The 16,309-nt window shown below is 34.7% G+C and overlaps 1 protein-coding gene and 1 pseudogene across 1 annotated transcript in view; one reads left to right on the forward strand and one right to left on the reverse strand.

Moving 5' to 3' along the window:
- LOC125654951 (uncharacterized) overlaps positions 1-16,309 on the forward strand; it is a 188,173-nt gene that overhangs the window by 104,672 nt on the left and 67,192 nt on the right. The window lies entirely within an intron of this gene.
- LOC125655309 (complement C1q tumor necrosis factor-related protein 3-like) lies at positions 12,966-16,041 on the reverse strand (annotated as a pseudogene).

Consider the following 16,309-nt stretch of genomic DNA (forward strand, 5'->3'; position numbering starts at 1 on the left):
TGTTAACTCTCTCTATTTCTCCAAAAATATGTTTTGAACTTGTCACCAGTAGCTCAGTGGTAGAGCATTCGCTTCATAGCCAGGTCATGAGTTCAAGCCCTGCTTGTGCAATGGCCGCATTAAACCCAAGATGTTAACATACGAGGGTTGTCCCAATAAGTTGTAGACAATGTTAATAACTCGTTTATTTGTTAGAAAAAATATTAATTTTCTTTTGTTATTTAAATTAAAGCATCATTTTGGAGTTTTGTTTACAAAGTTACCTATCTTTTTTCATAATGACATTGAACACAAATAAAAAACATGACCATAGCTGTCGGCGCACAAATTTCATCTTGATCAATTACATGATGTTATTTACCTTCAGGATTTTGCGATCGTTATTTTCTTTTTGATGGCCTTCCCTTTTTCAGTTTGTATGTCATTCCCTTTACAAATATCTTGTGCCATTTAAACACTAATGCCCCGCTTACATTCTGGTGATCTGATGTGCTTTCCATCTCGTGTTTTCTTTGAGCAATGGCTACATAATATTTTTTCGTGCGCCAAGAATGCCGTTGACGTTGTCATATCGCGAAATTTTCATTACAGGTACGTTTATAAATGCCATCACTTCTCTGCCGTTTATAACGTCCTGCGGTTGTAAAACCAGTTTATTACGCCGAAAACTTCACTGATTCCATTGATATAAATTTGAATGCAATATATTTAATATGAAACTATTTGCTTTCATCCAAATCAGTGGTACAAAGAAAATATCTACTTATTATTGTACGCGTGCCAACAATGCAGATAGATATCTTTTTATTCAGTAACATCTCTTCTTCTATTACTTATTTCAAATTATATAATTTTTGTTTAGAATAACTAAAAGTTTCCTCATGTAAAAAATCTTTTGGATTTGATGCGTATTTCGAAAATTATTAACATTATATACGACTTTTTGGGACAACCCTCGTATGTATTTCCTTTGCCAATTGCTCTGCATTTAAAAGTGAGAGTAATGGCTCTATTAGACATGATCTTAAAAACATAGGTCACATGTCATGACAGGTGTTGCTATTTTAAAGAACCCTCACTGCTACAACCCCTGAGCACCAAGCATATGTCTACAGCTGGTGACGACTCAATATAAGTGAACATTTCTCAAAGGGACGTCAAACAAACAAACAAACTAATAGGTTACAAATTAGCGAATTACAAACTAGAGTAGCTGTAAATACAATACGCTTGTTTACGGTCCATGTTCACTATACACAACTGAATTTCTTATGTACATGCACATTCTTCCTTTATGATCCCATGATATGTGTTCTTTAAAGCTAAGATGAAGATATGATACCTCTTTAAAGCTTTGACGGTGAGATCTAAATGCTGACTAGCCAACCAATGAACTCCGCCAACTAACATCACTGTTCTCTTGTCATCAGTTAAAGGTTGTGTCCTAAATTTAAAGGTAAATTTGTCTACATAAGTCTGCAGCACTTAATGACACATCAACATTATATAACAGCATACTTATAACTTTTACATACCATTTGATAAGCTGGTAAATTGCCTTGTCAAATGCAGGTTTGTGATTGGTAGGTCATCAGAATTGTGGGTAATATGAGAAGCTGAGATCAGTCTGGTTGCCATTGGTACTTTTATAGAGTTTGAGGTTATGAGTTTTGTCCCATTCCGTAATAGAACCGCTAATCTTCTCCAGAATATAATGCATGATTCCCTGATTGGTTGAGTCCCCTATAAAAAGCACCTTTCGGCCCCTGAAGCAGGTGCTGATGTCGAGGTCATTCAAATGTTTGGATTGGCAGACCTCTGGCTGCCACATGGCATTCCTCCAGTGACACGAGTTGGGATTTTTACAGTCTTCACACGGAACAAACCACAAAGCTAAAAGTAAAACAGACTTATTTCCTACTGCTGCCAGATCAATGGTAACATACAAAATATAGCAACACAACCTATCATTGGGTCAAATCCTGTCTGGCGCATTTCATACCAATTGTTAGGCCATTTTGGCACACTGATTTTGACAATGGGTGGCTCTGTTTATCTTATCAAGATATAGGGCTCAGTGCAGGTGTGACCGGTCGACAGGGGATGCTTACTCTTCTTAGGCACCTGATACCACCTCTGGTATATCCATGGGTCCGTGTTTGCCCAACTCTCTACTTTGTATTCCTTATAGCAGTTATGAGATTGACCACTGTTCGTTATCTTCACCTTTCATAAATCGTACAGTTATTTTCATTATCTAAAATTAGAATCCAGAATTTGATCTGTTCAACACTGTAAAAACTTAAAACATTTAATTTCATAAACAAACAGTTGTAAAAAAAAAAAAAAAAAAAAAAACTACATGCGTATATCATAATACAGCAATACATGTAAGTGGCCTCCACTAGCAATTGCCACAAGTTGTTGTATTTGAGTTTCTGAAAATTGTAAACTGAATTGCTCACACGGCAATTTTATTTCAACTTTTATCTAAAACTATTTTTTCTTTACTTGTAAATATGGATAAAAAAATAAATCAGATGAAAATGTTATGTTTGAAATTTGGAGAATACATAATATAGTATTTTGAAATCAAAAGCATTTCAATCAATGATCAAATCTAATTCAAAATATTACAGTTTTAGTAGAAAGTAAACTGAAAAATATAAAAATCCAGCTAGATTCAAACGCATTATCTACAGATTGGCAATCATACAAGTTAACCACTGATATATGCAGTTATAAATAATACAAGGACAAGGAATGCATTGCAAATATTTATTTTCTCTCATGTGTGTCAAAATAAAGTCAGTCATTATAACAATGAGTTATTACTCTTTAATAATAAGATGTATCGCAATTAATATCGACTGAAATTTTATTTCAATCTTTAAATGGAGAAGATATATGTGGACCACAAATCATTGGTAATTAAACAAGCATTCTGTTAATATTGTATAGCAATACATAGTCCCCTACCGGAGGCAAAAATCATTGGACCGCAACAAAATTCAAAGTTCATTATCAGATCAAGGTTATGGTAAAAGGGAAGATTTGGGAAACCAGGATATGAATGGTTGGAAATTAACTACTATTCAGGTACAAAGACTAGACCAGGAAAATTTCAAAATCGACCTGTAACTTGTTATGGCAGAGCAATCATCATAATATATTGAATATGAAATGAATATGTGTAAGCACATAAAACAAATAGGAAAACTGACAATTCATGCTATTTTCTAAGTCTAAGGATCATAATTTAGGGGAAAATCAACGGACCCAGACGAAATTCGAACTTGATCTGTAAGATGTTAAGGCAAAGCAATGTACCAAATATCAAATGAATATCTGCAAGCACATCAAAAAAAGTGCGGAAAACTGATTTGCAGGACTGACGGACAGACAGAAAGACGGAGCGCAAACCTAAAGTCCCATTCGACTTCATCGCTAGGGGACTAAAATGTAACAACTAAAACTCAGCAATTAAAGCTTGGGCAATATGTATGAGAGAAATTACCTTGCTGATAATCAGACTGATGACAGACAGGAAGTTGATCTCTGTGCTTCAGATAGAGTCTCCAGGATCTGTATTTGGTTACTGCAGTCAGTCCACAACTTTCTCTCAGAGAGTACTTCAGCTTACAATCCTAACAGAAATGTATTGATAACTAACAACTCAACGTATTGACAATCGGGATGACTTACGCTTCTCCATGTAAGGTGGCTCACCACTACACCTTGAAGTAGTTCATCAAATCAGCATGAAATAATTCAATCATGAAAGCTATGTGATAAGTACACATGTCAAAAAGGCAAACAACGTACAATTTTGGAGAAAGATCGAGACATTAGCTAGAAAAAAAAATATTTCAATAAATAAAGACAGAAGAGACTGGTGGATTTGAAGTTGAGATCCGTAAATCAGTCACCTAATAACAAGGTATTAAAATATTCCATAATAATTATATTCCCCATAAAGCAATTAAATTTTGATTTCAGCCGTAGTGCATGTTAGTTAGTAAATAAGTACATTGATTTTCAAATGTTCTTGCAGAGTGAGGCACTAACTCAGGGTAGTAAGTCTTCATTTTAAGAGTTCTTTTTTTTACTGTTTTACACCTAACACCGTTTTACACTTGATAAACTTTGGGTGTATTTTTATTAATGGAATGTTCTCAGTGTTTATTTGTTTTTGTTTATTATTTTATTGTTTACAAGTTGTGTTTCATTGTCTGTTAGCCTACTATAATGTTGGGATATGGGGGTTGGTTCATTTTTCTGTTTGTTTTTATGTGACGTCACAGAGGGGTTAGGAATTTAAGATCATAACTAGAAAACCACACAATGTTCTTCAGAATGTTTACAAACACATTGGATAACGGTAGTAATTACAAAATAATTCCCTGTTCTCATTTGTCTAAACTGGTACCTTGTTGATTTCGCATCTCTTATGTTTGTGTAGAGCCACCAATCAGTAGGGTACAAGTTTAATATATTGTCCTCCAGACAAAATTTTTATATAGGGCTAATAGATAACTCATAATTAATACTACAAATTTCTTGTTTGGAGTTCTTGCAAAATATTGTGATGTCATTTTTGAGATAAAAGATAGACCCTATGCCTTTAATGTTATACAAATTATATTAAAACTATATAAATTCGTTTGTACTTCAATTTATCACAACTTTTCAATATTGATTGCCTTTCCTGCAAGTTGTAATAGTGGTGTCTTTTCTAAAATATTGGTGGCCTTGAAAAAGGCCGTTTTGACTGGATCTTGATAGTCTGCAGCACAGGTTAGATACCATTCAGGTACACGAGTCTCCCTAGGACCTGCACTTCACAGGATCAGTCGAAGGGATGATAGAATGCTGCGATAAAACAGGCGATTCCCGCGATCATTGAAGTGAACTCCATCTTCAAGCCAAATTCTTCAAAAATGTACTTGTTGGCCCGTTACTTCTTGCGGTCATATAACTTAATATCATAGAATGACACAGAATTAGATTTCATGAATATACATAAAAATAAGCAAACTTTATATTACATGTATATAATGAAATACTCTTTTTTAAAAATCTCTATAAATTAATATCTAAACATAATAAACTCATTAAAATAAATATACAATACATGCAATCAATACCAAATTAAAAAAATAGTAGACTAATTATTATAAAAAACAATGCATGCGATGCTTGGAAAATTGAAGAATTAACGAGTTATGTAGACATCGTCGATGCCTGAATTGTGATCAGGAATCAGTTTTATCAGCTAATCCATCGTCATTAAATATTGTATATACACGATAACAAAGAGGATCAGCGTACAGTCGCATACATATACCATGTTCTGTTAAAAAAAAAGGGGGGGGGTCCTTCTAACTCGGCCAGCATTTATCTTATCAAACTTTTGTAAGATACAGGGATGGTTCACCGTGACGTAACAATCAACGACACGTCACACTGGCTTCCAAGTTGAAGATTTTGCACTCTAAATTTGAGCTTTTAAGTCGGGCCTAAATCAAGGGGCGGATCATGAAACTCTAATGGTTTCGATCCATTATTCTCGCTGATCCGTAATACCATAGGATATGCACCCGTGATTTGTATTTACCATGATATAGGAGAACTTAATGGTGAATAAATGACTTTAAAATTCGCAACATTTTAATGTTTTGATATTTCCTACGTTATATTACCAAAGTACGGGAATCAGTGTACGCTACGTCAGAATTAAATTTGTGACGTCGCTAAATAGATAGTCTGCAGCAGGCGCGGTCGCGGCGGCCATACCAGATCGAGAGAGTGTTTAAATTGCGGCGTTCTGGTCCTTGTAGAATTTGAACGTCGCATTGCCTCTTATAAATCGTTCCAAATGGTCGCAGTTGAAGAGAAAAAGAAGGGTAGGTATGTTTATTCCTCCTCTATGCGACGATTTGTTCATAACGGAGACAAGTGCACGTTGCGAAGTGCGAGGGCAGGCCAGGCTTGTATATCGAGCTATTGCAGATCTTACGGGGCTGGATGTATGATTAATTGTGGAAATTGCTGTTTTCTGCTACAACAACTGAGAAATGCAGTTGGAATCGCGGTAATACTTGAACAAAGCGATGGGGTTAGTGCCATGCCAGACAAGGTACTAAGGGTTACTGACATGCGCACTAAAGGTTAGTGCCATGCCTGGCATGGCACTAACCCCTCTGTGACGTCACATAAAACACAAACAGAATAATGAACTAACCCCCATATCCCAACATTACAGTAGGCTAACAGACAATGCAACACAACTTGTAAACAATAAAATAATAAACAAAAACAAATAAACACTGGGAACATTCCAATTATAAGATTACACCCACAGTTTATCAAGTGTAAAACTGTTTTAGGTGTAAAACAATAAAAAAAAAATCTTAAAATGAAGACTTACTACCCTGAGTTAGTGCCTCACTCTGCAAGAACATTTGAAAATTAATGTACTTATTTACTAACTAACATGCACTGCGGCTGAAATCAAAATTTAATTGCTTTCTGGGGAATATAATTATTATGGAATATTTTAATACCTTGTTTAATACTTTTTTCCACTGAACTATGTAGATATACAAACAATACGATCGTTACAAAAAATTCACATAACATTTGAAACGCCATTTTTGACATTGTGTCATAAAATGCATATAGTCTTGATGTACTGGGATACAGTAACTTCCCATATTCATGTAACAACATTTCATCATCACCTGCATACAGTATTTATATCTCTCAACCGATTCGATATGTGGGGGCATGTTCTCTGTATGATCAGTTTTTAAATCGAGGCAGGCTATTGACAAACAAGTTGACATTACAGCGATTTCAACAGTCTCTTTAGAAGTCAGCATTTCACAAATTCTACAGTTGTTTAATAACAATCGAATTTACAAATCCAACCCGTCGATAGGTCGAACGTTCTCTGACGTGTTTCAGACCAATTGTTAGACCGTTCTTTATATACTGATTTTGACTATGAATAACTCCATTTACCTGATCATGATCAAGGGTTTACGGTAGGTGTGACCAGTCAACGGGGGATGCTTTCTCCTCCTAAGTACCCGATCCCATCTTTGTTAAGTCCAGGAGTCTGTGTTTCCCCAATTCTTAATTTTGAGTTCTTTATGGGAATTATAAGATTGATCACTGTTCATTATCTTCACTTTTTCATTGTATCATAAAGACAATAAACACATTATTTATCCATGTAAAAATTGATACTTTTAATATCCCATTACCATAACAGTTTCAACTTTATAGAAGCAATATTTCAAATTTATAATTGACACAATTAAATATCACTGACTTTAAAAAAAGCACTTAAATGGATGAAACTTCATGATAGATAGCCGAGTGATCTGCATCCACAGCAACAAACCTTTTCACACAGTTATATGTTCAATAATATAAAACTTCAATGAGCATTTTTCTCGCCAAAAATAAATCATGGTTTTCATTTTCATCATACTGCTTCACTTATCAATGCAGTGGGTTCCTAGAAAATTGAATGATGACAGAAAGTGACATCAGCGTTTGACCTTGAGGACAGCGGATGGTCCTTCTTCTCACGCATGTACTATTCTTACTCAGTACTTAAAATCCTTACCTGTGTCAGATGCCAGGCTCGCAGAGAGGGGCGAAATTGGGGGATTTCCCTTTCTTGTCGTCAAATCAAAATAAGGTACGTGTTGATGAACTTTGGTTCTCTGTTTGACTTCATAACTACGTGGATCTTAACACTGTTCTCTCCTAGACCAAAGGTGTACGTTATATATCTACAAAATCAAACGTAGCGAAGTCTTATAACATCTACACTGATCTCTCCTAGACCGAGGGTGTACGTGATAGAGCTACACAATAAAACGTAACGAAGTCTTATAACATCTACACTGTTCTCTCCTAGACCGAGGGTGTACGTCATAAAGCTACAAAATAAAACGTATAGAGAAGTATTATAGCATCTCACTGTTCTCTCCTTTACTAAGGATATATGTTGTGAGTGCGTGTGCGATTGTTTGCACTTTATTTTGAGCAAGCAATGTACATGCTTACCTTTCATCTCCATCAGAAGTATGGAATCTTGCTGTTCTGTTACAGTGTTTGGTTCTGACTGTTACAGAGAAGACAATTGTGTTATAGTCTGTCTGTGCTTTGTATGTGGTGTGCTGGGGGTCAAATGTTGGGGTCAGCTGGAGAGAAGGAGGAGTTACAGTGATCTGGAACAGCAGTGGTACACCCTGTGGTTCGATAATCTATATAAAAAATGAAAAAAAAGATGTAGGCATACCACCTTTAGCTATGCTCACTACACGCCTTTTCTTATAGACTTATGTATCTACAATTAAAGATAGACAATCAACAGATACCTGAATTACAGTTTGGAGATGACTTTCCTACAAAATACAAATATGAAACCTAAAGAGGTAGTGTGTAACGATATTATTCAAATACAATTCATCAATCATTGGTCAATAGTCACTGACTCACCATCGTACCATCTGAACTTTGCCGACACTATCATCAGTGAGGCACCGTTTGTGAAGAACCTAAGTGTATGGTTTGATAAGACACTTTGCATGGAAAGCAAATTTCATCTGTATCTTGTGCTTGCTATCATCAACTACGTAATATCGTACGAATACGGTCGCTCATCACAAGCGATGCGTGCAAGATCTTAGTATGTGCCCTCGTGACATCTCGGCTTGACTACCAATGCTCTTCTTTCCGGTATTAACACAACATACCTAGCAAAACTGCAGTGGATACAGAATATGACAGCACGAATCATCACTCGTACCATAAAAAGTGATCACATAACTTCAGTGCTAATTTATTTACATTGGCTTTCTATTGACAAGCGCAGCTAATACAAAATTATCATCTACTCATATAAGGTGATTGATAAGATGGCACCAAAATACTTGAAAGAGGTGATCACTGTTTACCAACCAAATCGTTCCCTAAGATCTGAAAATCCACTGACATTAGTTAGTCATAGATGTCGAACCTCCACATATGGAAAGGCGCTTGGATGTGGCAGCAGCTGGAACTATCGGCCTGATATCCTCCGCCGTTGTAAGAATTTGAACACTTTTAAAAACATTTAAAATCACATATTTTTAGACTTGCATATTATTAGCATAATAGGTGGTTAATTTGTTTGGTTTTTTTTTTTGGTTTCTTTACCATCATTTTTAACATGACATTTTCAAGTGTATATTTGTATATTTATTTCAACTATTACATTTTGTATCATTTGATTGTACGGTGTGGAACTCTCTTAATGCACATCATGTTTTAGATTTTAGTAATTGTATTTTTCATCATTGATGTTTTGCTAACATTGCTATGATTTTATATGTCTTAATGCTATTTTCATTTCCTTTTACTACTTTTATAACATGCTGTATCATTTTTATTGGGTACAGCGCTTTAGAGTGGTTATTTATTGTCATATATGACGCTATATAAATAAATATTATTATTATTATTATTATTATTATTAATTCAAATCAAATGATTCAGTGGTAAGGTGGCAGCTTGGTTGGTTGATGATCGATTTTTTTACTCACATAGAGACATCACCACTGCCGGTAAAGGGCTGCAAAATGTAGGGGTATGTTCGGTGCTTACGGCTTTGAGCATAGAGGGGTCTCTATCGTGTCACACCTGCTGTGACACGAACCTCGTTTTCTTACGATCACTTCCGAAGGACTGCCCCATTTAGTCGCCACTTATGACAAGCAAGGGTACTGAGGACATAATCTCAACCGGATCCCCACAGCTTGGTGAGGTGATATTGGTGAAGCTGGCACCTCTGGGATCAGTGAAGGACAAGTGGAGGAAATAGTCCATTAGTTGGTTGTATTAATAGGAGAAAGCAGGTACAGTTGTCAATAGGAATTCATTGATGACTATTTTAAGTTCACAGATATTCAAAGCATTCTCGATGGGACGAAAGCAACCAACCAACCAGAGTAGTTATACACGTGATCTAAGCAATACATAGGTCATCATACTTTTCCTATATTTTCTGAATATTGCAAATTCACAATCAACCTAAACATCGCTGCCAGATCAGGACATTTTAAACAAATACATAGATTTAGATCCATATTTAACATGAATTCTTACCATGTTTCTTTTCCAATTGATAATCAAAAGTGAACCATTACTTCTAATTCCAAACTTTGGAAATACTGTAAGTGGTTTTAATTTCGCCGTGCTAAAAGTTCGCGGTTTTTCATATTGGTTTAATTTCGGTGGATTTATATTCACATTTTATTTCATTACTAATAACTGTTCAAAACGTATTGTGTCGCACTTGCAAAATGATTGTGGTTGTTTTAATTTCATGGAAAAATCCCCGACCGCGAACATAGCGAAATTAAAATCACTGCAATCATTTCCCCATTTACAGTATGTAAATTCTGATCTAAATATCTCATAAACGCGTGACATGTTGCAAGTAATGTTGATAATTCTGTCAAACTTTCTTTAATAATCCAAATGAGCAACTGTTTGACTTTTAGTTACCAGAAGACAGACATATTTAACTATAGAAAGTAAAATTACATGCATATACTCCTTGTCAGAAGTAAATGATATACTTGTAATTGTGGTAAGGGTTGTTTGTTTTCTTTTATTGAAACTCTTTTGAGGTATAAGGTAATATTACACAAGATATGTTGTTTTTACGTTTTGAGTTTGAGGGACAAGACGCCAGTATTGTGTTTTCGAACCATTTATAGAAAGAGAAATGAGATGTAGATGAGGTAAAATTCTTGTTTGTAATTAACACTTGATATTGCTTTGCCTGTTTATATCGTTGTACGTTTTTATATTGATATCGTGATTTTTTTCTCGTTTGCAGCTTCATGTTGAAGTTGAGGGAATACGATGTATCCTGGTGTAACCTTCGAATGTACCTTGCCACATTAAATTTCATTAGTGCAAAATAAAGTCTTGTTTTTAAAGGGAACTCCGTTCCATAGTTCATATTACTGTAACAATACTGCTTTCCTTTAGATATCTTGCTATGGCTTTCAATTCGGCATTTAGATATATCAGCGATGTTTTATATATTAACAATAATTATTTTCATTCATGTGTCGATTGGATATAAGAAATATGAGATTGATCATTGTGTGTTATCTTCACCTTTCATCTCAGTAAACTCGAAATAAAAAACACCACATAGTTTTCTACATCTCCTTCGTACTTAGATACTCGTATCTTATTGAACATAGATGCTAACGGCATATTAATAATCCAGATTTATGACAAATGGGATGACTTTCTCCATCGTCAACTTCCCATATTTATACAGCAATATTACATTATCGCCTGAATATGGTTTCAACTAATTCGATATGCAAGAGGTTGTTCTGTGTATGATCAGTTTTTAAATCGAGTCAGACTACTGACAAAAGAAGATGATGTTACAGGAGTTTCAACAGTCTCCTTAAACTCAGCATTTCGCAAATTCTAAGGTCATTATAACGATCTGATTGGAGGTGTAATTATATGTATACGACTGCAACATGCAGTCATTACATAAACCTAACAATCCCATCATGAGTTATTCTTACAATAAAGGATTGAAATATATCGAACGACATGAACTGTTCATATAAAAGCTATAACATCCTTCCATAGCTTTTATATTCTATAAAACATAGATGTTAATGGAAAACTAATAATTAACTTTGTAATAGACGGGATGAATCCAGTTTTTCCATAGTCAACTTTCCATATTTATGTAGGAGTATTCCATTATCACCTGCATATGTTGATTATATCCCTCAGCTGATTCGATATGCAAGAGCATGTTCCGAATACGATCAGTTCTATATACCCGTCGTTAAACGGGACACATTTGTCATCTCGCTGTCAATCCATCCGTCCGTCCGTGTGTCCTTGTGTCCCTCCGAGGTTATGTTTTCCGGACTATATTATGTAATGGATGGATGTACAGCGTTGACATTTGGTCAACATTTCTATTTCACGAAGCTTTTGTACCTATGGAGTTGGACTACGGATTACTCCGCTTACCCCAACAAGATATAGGGCTAACGGAGGGTGTGACCGTTGATAGACAATGCGTTCTCTTCCTAGGCACCTGATCCCACCTCTGGTGTTTCGAGGAGTCCAGATTTGCCATACTCTAATTTTGTATTCTTTATAGGAATTATGAGATCAATCACTGTTTGTTATGTTCACCTTTTCATTCTTCCATTTGATAAAAAATCTCATTGAATAGAGAAATTCCCATCTTGAATACTAGTATAACATGCATTTATGCTTGCATATAAAAAAAATATTTTATTCTTTCCTTTACTTAGCAATTGAATCATATTATTGAAAATTATGTTTCAATATGTTAGTAGTGTTATTGTGACAAGTATATCAATTCACTTTCATTTCAAATCTAGCGTTTTTCAGAAATCGAAGGTTGTTAATTAAATTGACGATAATTACTGCTCAGTTTAAATTCTATCATATCTTACCGACATCATTTCATGCAATATAGAAGGTGAAATCATCAACCCAACTGCAAATTCATTGGCAAACTATATTCATTGACGAATACAATGATTTACATTACAGATTACGCCGTTTATCTGATCAAGATACAATGCTTACAACGGGTTAGGCCGGTCGATGGGGGATGCTTACTCCTCCTAGGCACCTGATACCACATCTGGTATGCCAATATGTCCGTGATTGCCCAACTTTTAATTTTGTATTCATTATAGGTCACGAGATCGATCACTGTTCGTTATCTTCACCTTTTCATATTTTTATAACACACTTTTTGAACACTTATTTGTCAAAGTTTTCAAGAATGTAAGTCTTCTGTCTCATCATTTCAACTTTTCGTTTTTGATGTCACACTTAAGTTAAAAAAGACTCATAACGAAATACAGGAATGATTAGCAGTGTGGTTTAATATCGAGAAGTTTAACAACCCGACAATCTGTAGCCTGAAAGGAAAGTGTAATCCTTATGAATCCATTGAGTAGTTTTGTAGAAAGTTTGAATCCAGAATTGACTCCCTTTCTTTAGTTTAATGACGAGGTGTCCTGATGTGTTCTGCCATCCACTTGCCTGACCGTAATTAGCAATATGTGAAGTAAGTTTACCATCCACAAATCCACCTACATAGGCAATGGCTCCTTTGTTTGTTCAGTAGGTCCAGTAAAACGAGTAGACGCCGTCTGTAGGAGCGGTGAATTTACCTGTTGTTGGATTGTATCCTCCCCCTTCGTTTGTCTGGACATTGCTAAGTTTGATTATTGTATTTACTGGTACATTCTTCAGATGTTTCGTGAGTACAGCATGGTATTTAACAACCTTTCCAAAACAACCTACAATTAGAAGACAGTAAGGTTAAACTTTTAAGTCCTATCCAACAATTAAAAGACAACATATGATAATAACATGTTTTATGTTAATTTGAATGTTTTGTCACATAATATTCAGATTATCATTAAATTCTGTTGACATTACTGAACTTTCTGACCAAATACAAGTGGATTTGTTCCTTCTTTGTGTTGTAAGCCACTTTTTAAACTTCTACAACCTGGTATTATTATGATTATGGTACAAGTGAACATGTGTGTCTTTCCATCATAAACAGATATCATTTGTTAATCTGTTCGCCTATAATAGTGCTGTATCTTCTATTTGATCAATAGTGTATCAAAACGATGATAAGATGTTCAAGGAAATAGGACTAGTTACTTTGATATGCTTTGGACATAGAAGTCAGACATAAAATTAATTTTTATACGCCATTGGTGGAGTATGAGAAGATGTTTTCAAATAAACAAAGAATGTTGGAAATAGCTTTATAAATAGTCATTTATTTACAGTCGATATTTGCCTTTTCTTTTTGAATTCAATTTATTTTGCATACAAGTCATGTTTTTCAAATTAAACTTAAGAAAGCTAAGGTAGGAATATGAGTTTTCGTTGCGAAAGTGTAACCAAAGGATATATCGTTAGTGAATGTTTATGTACGTTTGTTTCACTATTTGATAATACTATGAGTTACGAGTATGTTTAGTGTACTGTTCATATCACGATGAAAGGCTTTGGTTAATTGATAAACCCAGGAATCACCTTTAACTATTGATACTTGTTGAGAAGCCTATAAATTACCTTTGTTTATAAGTACAGTGTATATCAGATACCTGATGGTAAGCGTTGGTAAGTCTATGAATTACCTATGGACAAGTGTTAATAGGTCTATGTGCTATTTGGGGTAATTGTAAAGAAGTATATGAGCTATTTTGGGTATTTGTTAATAAGTTTAGGGAATATTTTTGGGTAATTGTTAATACGTTTATGAGCTATTTTTGGGAAATCGTTAATACGTTTATGAGCTATTTTGGGAAAATTGTTAATACGTTTATGAGCTATTTTGGAGAAATTGTTAATAAGTTTATGAGGTATTTTTGGGAATTGTTAATACGTTTATGAGGTATTTTTGGGAATTGTTAATACGTTTATGAGGTATTTTTGGGTAATTCTTGACAAGTTTATGAACTATTTTTTGGGGTAATTGTTGATAAGTCTATGAGTTATTTTGGGCTAACTGTTGATAAGTCTATGAGTTATTTTGGGCTAATTGTTGATGAGTCTATGAGCTACAGACTTTGAAACCTACTACTACATCACTTGCACGGAACGGTTCTTGCACTGAACGGTGAAGTTTGCACGAAACGCTGAACGATTTGTATGGAACGGTGTACGCTTTGCACGAAACGCTTCGCACGAAATGCTGACCACTTAGTAGGAGTGCCTTGCACGTTTTGTGAACGGTGTGTTCGAAACGGTAGGCGTGGTCTACATGCTTTGTTTTTTCCCCGGTTTTATTTGGTTCAAATACTTTCAATATATTGGCAGTATTCTAGATATTAAAAAAATGGTTGAGAAAGAAATGATAATGATTGATTTTAAGATGATTGTTCATGTATGACGCGGTAATTCTCATTTTTACTTATTAGATCATTTACTTTTGAACTCGTTGGAATGAAAAGAAATGAATGTTTTTTTAATTTCGGAAATAAAACAAAAATACGCAAAACTCATTACGGAATATTGATTTATCAATTTGTATTGATTTCTTGCTCTATGAAATTCATTAAAACTGAATATGAAATGTTCACGTCTGTTTCGCTTTGTACATTCAATCTGAGTGCCTTTAAAACATGTGTGTAATTTGTATATTCCAGGCCTCTTCCCAAAGACAGATGTTAAATAAACCTCTACATTTTATGTTAATGTGAACGTGTATGAAAACAGATAAAATATATCGGTACCTATCATTCAGTTTCAGAGAATGTAGTTAGTAATGACGATTCCCAAAGACTGGTAAACGCAAGGAATGCATTATCGTGTCATTTAGCAGAGAATGTCATTCGTAAAATGAAATATTCACTGTTGATTTTATATTACTGAAATACATGAAAAAGTTCCCAATAGACGAACCACTTGGAAGTTCCTGTTCTCGACATTTATTTCGCAATGTTAAGTACTGGTATGAAATATGGAATGTACATTAAGGCTATGATCTATATTTGCTTAACTCTCTGTTAATCTATGTACTCTACCTTTAGGTGGTTGTTGTTTGCATCTTGGCACCCAATTCATTTCATGACAGACATTTTTGTAGCTGGTACAGTCGTGAAGAAAAACTTTCGGTTTCCGGGTGTCAGCGTACGTAAACATCACAACACACAGGAGCATTGCCAACATCAGCAGTCCGTTTGGATTCATTCTTGTAGTTCTGCAATTAGCGTAAATAATTATTTACAAGAATGGGAAATGTTATTTAAGTACTATTTTTGAAATTGGAACAAAAGAGAAGAAAATCAAGAAAACATACCTTCGCTTACGATTGTGAATCAGCAGAGCCAGTGTTTGTTTGTTTCAATTTGTTGTATATTTATAAGCTAAGTGTGGCGACTCATAATTCATGAATGTTGATATAGCAATTAAAATGAAATGTTAGAAAACAGAGTGAGTTTCATTTTTATTTTAAGTAATGTCAAATATCAATCCCAAACATACTACATGCGCCATAGACACGCTATGTTTTTAACCTTTATATACTATAATCTATTGTAGTTTGATTTTCCGTGACTTTTTCGGTCAGCCTTTGTCTCTGTCTGCGCAATATTGTTAGAAATGCGGATCAATAAGATATCCAATGAGAGGAATATGCTATTAGGCAAGCCTTAATTTTACAAAAGGTGAGACAGAAATG

The sequence above is a fragment of the Ostrea edulis genome, chromosome 7 (genome assembly GCF_947568905.1).
Source record: "Ostrea edulis chromosome 7, xbOstEdul1.1, whole genome shotgun sequence".
In the NCBI taxonomy this organism is placed as follows: Eukaryota; Metazoa; Mollusca; class Bivalvia; order Ostreida; family Ostreidae; genus Ostrea; species Ostrea edulis.